The sequence below is a fragment of the Saimiri boliviensis genome, chromosome 16, assembly GCF_048565385.1.
Source record: "Saimiri boliviensis isolate mSaiBol1 chromosome 16, mSaiBol1.pri, whole genome shotgun sequence".
In the NCBI taxonomy this organism is placed as follows: Eukaryota; Metazoa; Chordata; class Mammalia; order Primates; family Cebidae; genus Saimiri; species Saimiri boliviensis.
In genome coordinates, this window is record NC_133464.1 from 34,709,859 (window position 1) to 34,716,586 (window position 6,728).

Genomic DNA, 6,728 nt, shown 5'->3' on the forward strand with positions numbered 1-6,728 from the left:
AATTGAAGCTATTTTTAAAGGTAAAAATTGTTTCTTGCTTGAAAGGACAGCAATCCAAAACTAATTTAAGTATAAAACTTTTGGACTCTGACTCAGCTTGTCCAAGCACTGGTCTGCTATCCAAATTTCAAAGGACTTAGCTTACCTTTCTTCATAGGAAATAGCGTTTGCTATTACTGGGTTCATGTCATTCAGACATTTATGTCCTAAGCAAATCAAAGATCTAGTTACGCACATTCATCATTACCTGCTTCTCTGCTTCTGCGTGTCACCACCGGGCTTCAGCTGGACTCTGCCATGGAAGAGTATTCCATTGTCTCTCTAGTTCATTTCTACAGTTTTCATTTCTAAAATAAAAAGGTTGATCTAAGTTTCCTTTTAGATTTTTTTCACCACTTACTGTTGGCTAATTTGCAGCATGAGTTTGACTACAAAGACCATATATAGCCAGCATAATAAGTCCTAGCAAACAAAACAGATACAGGGCAAGTTATTTTGGTGTTATGTAGATATGACTTTAAAGGCTGGATGGCCATCTGTTTATTAGATTGGAATTTCTGTCATTGAATTTTATGGCCCACCAGAAACTATCAACCCTGCTTCCAAGTGGAATAAAATGTGATTTAGGTGAAGGTGGCAATGAATGCAGACTTCATGACCCAAGGTGATAGTTCTTAAATAGCTTCATTCCTGCTTTGGCTCCAGTAATTGTAACCACATTTAATATGGCCCCAACTTAACTCTGGCCATATCCACACAGAGAGCTTTTTTGTTCTTTTGAGACAAAGTCTTGCTTTGTTAACCAGGCTGGAGTACAATCGTGCAATTATCACTCACTGCAGCATAGTGAGACCCTGTTTCCAAAAAAAAATAAAATTTTAAATTAACCAAGTGTGGTGGTGCTCACCTGTAGTCCTGGCTACTTGGGAGGCTGAAACAAGAGGATCGCTTGAGCCCAGGAGGTCAAGGCTGGCAGTGAGCTGTGACTGCGCTACTGCACTGCAGCCTGGGTGACAGAGCAAGACCCCGTCTGTAAAAACAAAACAAAAGAGCGAGAACTATCCTGTTATTTCTTTCCCACAGACTTATGTCCTCACACTCACCAGGCATGTTCACTCAATGGTCTTATATAAACAAAAATCCCAACAATGAAAACATATTTTAACTGCTTTTACTTCTTTTCTAATTTCTGAAATAACTATTTACCTGTTTTGTACCTTGTTTCCTATTCACTAACGCCACCAAATCTCTAACTATGACCTTATGAAGAAATAGTAAGTAAATTTAGAGATTTTCCACATCCTAAATTTTATTTCAACATGTAAAATTGGGAGCTTCCTTTGTTCCAAATATGCACTTAAGCAAGTGACATTCACCTCCAGTTCTCAAGAAAATATCTTTGCTTGAATGTTTAAAGTTTGAATGTCATCTACCAACAAGATTTGAATCCCCATTATTTAATTTTCTCGCATGATTCTTGCTCTCACCGGCTGCTAATTATCTCTTTTGTGCATGCCCTTGTGCTTTTAGTAAGCTGTGGATTCCTCAAGGGCAGGAGCACATTTTATTCCCATAGACCCGCTGTGACTGGCATACTAAATGTTTATAGATGATTTGCTATACCTTATAAACTATCCTGGTCTAAAATTAACTTCAAAAGAATAATGGTAATTACATCACCTCAGTGATCGCAACTCTCACCTTCTATTCCAAATAGAATGTTGTAAAGCTTTTCTCTAGTTTCTCTGGAAAAAATATAAAAGAACAAAAAGATAAGGACAAAAAGTAGAAAATAATACACTGTGCTGTGTAACATTCCAACACCATCACTGAAATCGCCCAGTGTGACACTACTAATAAAAGTGACAAAAGATAAGGTGATATTTTGCAAAACCAAGTTCATTTTTAGTTCACCAAAATACATATTACCTGCCCAAATACACACATAAATAATTCATTCTGATATACCATGTGATGTACTCTTCCACAAAAGTATTGCATCAGGTACCGTTACTACCGGAATTAGGGCAGGAAAGATCATCTCAGTATTTTGGCCAAGATTTGGAAAGAGTCAGAATCCATTTCAACTGGAAAGAAACAAAGAAATTATTTTTTAAGAACTCAGTAGGTCTATGATAAGCAGAACAATAGCCCCCGCCCCTTGCCCAATACTTGGTAATAGCATCATGATAATCACATTGGAAGAATAACCACACAATTCATATCTAGAAGATGATCAACGTAAAAGAAAAGAAGAAGTAGGGGAGGGAAGGAAGGCAGCTGTGGGTGAATCTAATTCAGCAAGTTCACACAAATTTTGGAGTTTCTCAAAATTCAAGGCTTGTGAAGATTTTGCAGAAATGGTACTATTGTGAGGAGAAATGTTATGAAGACTAGTCATTCAAATTTTTTAAAATAAAGAAAAAAATTGTTTTTAATGTTACCAGGAATGGATTGAAAAAAGTCTACAGACAAACAGCCTCACTCTATAGATCTATGCATTGCAAATATCAGACTGAAATCTCTTTGTGGGCATGTATCAAATTTTATTCATTTTTTTTCTATACTCATGACCCAGGAGAGTACCTACCATAAAGTATTTTTAATAAGTATTTGATGCATAAATAAATATAAGATCTAGAGAAGTAAGCTCTGGAGTAGAAGATAATACCTCAAAATTAAAGATGATTCATTCGTTCTTTCAGAAAATATATATTGAGTGATAATTTTGTGCCAGATGATAGAGTAATAAGAAAAATACTGTTTCTGCTGTCATGAAACATCAGAACTTCCTCAGCTCTCAAGTACCCTCCAGTCATTAAGTGTCTTTGAACATCTCTATTCCAGAAGGTACAGCTTTAATTTCATAAATTACTATTTCATTATATCAAGTTTGTACATTCTCAAGACAAAATTATTTGAGGCCAGGATTTTCTTATTTCTCACCTATGCTGATGAAGCTATTTTTAATGACATTTTCCAGACTCAATTAAAAATGAATAAATAGGCCGGGCACGGTGGTGACGCCTGTAATCCCAGCACTTTGGGAGGCTGAGATGAGTGGATTACCTGAGACCAGCCTGGCCAACACGGCGAGAACCTGTCTCTGCTAAAGTACCAAAATTAGCCACGTGTGGTGGTGGGCACCTGTAATCCCAGCTACTCAGGAGGCTGAAGTAGGAAAATTGCTTGAACCCGGGAGGTGGAGGTTGCAGTGAGCCAAGATTGTGTCACTGTACTCCAGCCTGGGTGACAGGAGCAAGACTCTGTCTCTAAATAAATAAATGCTCCAGTCTGAAAGCAATTTATCCTCGAAGGGAATCCCCTGCCTCTAGATCCAGAGTTTCCATCACTCCCAAGTAGCTGAGACAAGTCAAGAAAATCCAAGCAACACAGTGAGCGTAGGTATACCAAGTGCAAAGGGAAAATGGAAAGGACTTCAAATTAATGAAAGATGTGTGATTGAATTTTATTAAGCATCATGGGTGGGAATAACTGAGCAAGAGCACGTATCCTCCTAGGTCTCTAATAGGACAAGGATCTTGTGACATTCACAGGGTACAGTGAGCAGTGCTGAAAAAGGTGCACACACAGTAAATGAACGAATGCCTTATGGTCAGTGCCTGAGCCCAGTTTTTCTTCCCAGAAACAAATCTCTTTCCTGGTTTAATAAATAGCATACCCAGTGTGCCCCTAGAGACACATAGGACTCTAATCTTCTGGTTCTAATGATGGGGGAGGCAAGCAGAGATTAGGACTTGGTTAACAGTTTCTTGAGTCATCATTTCTTTAGTTTATCAGCTTTGTCCTGGCAGCATTCACTGGCCAGTACACATCGCTGGGGAGTTCTGATCTTCCTCGCCTGTGGCCAGTGCAAGCAAGGAGCCAAGCAGGGTGTCGCAACCCTGTGCAGATTTAGAAGGAAGGCAAAAGGGGAATTGTTCCTTTTAGTGTCTAGTGACTTTGGCTAGACCAAATTTAAGAGCCCATTTATTTAAATTAGAAAAAGTCTTGAGTGTCAGCCTCAGGAAAATGTATGAAGTGGACAAAATATTTTTATTCCTCCCAGGATCTCTTCTTGGCTTCCTCCCCTGCCCCGGACACTCTCCCAGCTCAGAGGCTGTCCCTGCATCACGCTTCTTGTGTCAAATCTTGCTGCTAAGGGCTTCCTCTCATTGGAAGTACAGGCTCCATGAATTCCCAGCTGACTAGAAAACATTCTGATTAGCAATTGTGCCATAACTGTTAGCAGCCAAAAGTGTTCCTCCTAAGGAATCCTGTCCTTTAACATGGAGTGAATGGAGACCTTTCCTTAGCCTCAAGAAATATAGCTGAGCACCTATGATTCTCACCAAAAAGCCTTCTCAACCAGCAGGAGTCTTATTGTAAGTTTGATAATGGCTACCCCTCTGGAAATCCTGTCCACACAAACGTGATATTCCCAGGAGTCAGACAAACAGCATCACAGCATGCAGAGATCAATCATGTACTAGGAGCTTCTCTCTACTGACTTGCAAATGAGCAAGTTGTCAGAGGAAGGAGAAACTATCATGCAATGTGCTGATCCAGAGGGTTGTTGTTTTTTCTTTTTTTTTCCTGCAAATGAGGCTCAATTTTCGAAGACCCAACAAACATCCCAAAGGTGGTTTATGCTCCTGTAAAGTTAATATTTCCCTGCTTGCAGAGATGTTCTTCTTTTGCCCTTGGAAAGCACTCTAGTAGAATTTCACTGTGTTATGAACAGCTCTGCCAAGAGCATATTTTTAGTCTCCTTTAGTGATTTCCATATATCTCTATACCAGTATATCTCTGAACTGCACAGAATCTGTTAAATCACCACCAAATTATTTAACAGACTACATGCAGTTTTTTTAAACAAGTGACACTAACTAGTATTTTTGATGAAAACTGTAAATGCTATTGCTACACACAATATTATGCTGATCCAAGACATACCAGTTAATAGCAAATTTAATTTGGGAAATAATTTCTATGATATAAATGGTATCATCTTCCTTGTAGTCTTGAGTGTAGCAATGGCTTCTGTGACCTGAGGCTGACTGCCCAAGCCCTGTAAAGAAGTTCATTAATCGGATGGGGTTATTTAGGGGATGGTTTGTCGATATGTCTAAAGTGGCACATACAGCAATCATTTTTATGACGACAGACACTAGAGAGGCTATTTTAAAATCACAACTGGGGAAAGATAAAAACATGGACTGCAATCATTGTAGCTGTTGTCTGTCCTTTTAGATCTCTTCTTTTGTTGGTTGCTACTAGCAACAAAAAAATCAAGCTAAAGAAATTTTAATCAAATAGATAATGCTCTGTACCTCACTGATCATATATTCTGTTGCATTGAAAAGCAGGGGAATTCCCTTGAAATCAATAACCTGAAATACAAATTCTTTTGGAAGGAACTATTAAAAATCTTAAAACAACAATCATCAATCACAAAGATTAGGATGTTGGAGACATGAAAAATCACCTCCATGGAGCTGATGAGCATCTTTCTGCTCTGCAGCATGTGGAACTGTGAGATTCCCTTTTCTGCTCCTTAATAAACAGAGCAGAAACGAAATTAAATACTCAGTACTTATCTGAGAAATTGATCTGAGCCATCGCGTTGCTCATTGTGATCCTGGAGGCTTTGATCATTTGAACATAGGGGAAATAAAAGGAACTTTGAAAAAAAATCTTAATAAATAAATCTTAATCCCACGATAATGAAATACTATCACTGAGGCTACTCTTAACTGAGCATTTACTATGCCAGGCATTGTGCTAGATGTTTATATATCTTAACTCACTGAATCCTCATGTGTCTGCAGATAGAAGAGCTTTTCTTTTTGTCTTCATGGGGGAACAGAAACTCGAAGAGGTTAAGTAATTTGCCCAAACTCAGACCACCAAAAAATGGCAAGGGAGTGTGAGACCCGCTTTTGCATAACTTCAAAGACCTTGCTATTACTTTTAATGGCAAACCCAGCAATTACTTTTGCACCACCCTAATATTTTTCACTCTGCCACACTGGTTCCCTGAAAACACAGAAAGCTATCAATCATTCACAGTATCTTATATAATGGGGTGAAGGAGGGCCTCCTATTTTCCAGGCACTTTACATATATTATCTCCTCAAAAGTACACTGTGACCTTGTGAAGGAGGTATTTAGAATATTGATGTCCAAATCCATTAAGGGACTTCATGAATATTACAGAAATATGAGGTGGCAGAGCTGGCATTTGAAGCCAGATCTGTCTGACTCAAACACATGTCGTTTCTACTCCTTATCCAACCTCCCACAAAGTAGAGCCTTTAGATAATGGTGATATTGGTGGATTCCACAAAGAGTATCTCAGATGAGCCTTTGTTGTTGAATGTGGCTAGGTTTCAGAGGATAACATTTGGCCTATGGCATAGGCAAATCCATATAATATCACAAATTGCAGTATAGCAAAGTTATCTCTTCTAGTTTTTATTGGAAACCACAAATCTCCATTAATTTTTAAAAAATCATATTTGGCTTTTTATTTATTTTTTAATATATATTTTATTGCACTTTAGATTCTGGGGTAAATGTGCAGAACATGCAGGATTGTTGCATAGGTGCATACATGGCAATATGGTTTGCTGCCTACATCCCCCCGTCACCTATATCTGGCATTTCTCTCCATGTTCTCTCTCTCCAACCTCCCTACCCACCACTGTCCCTCAGCTATTCCCCAC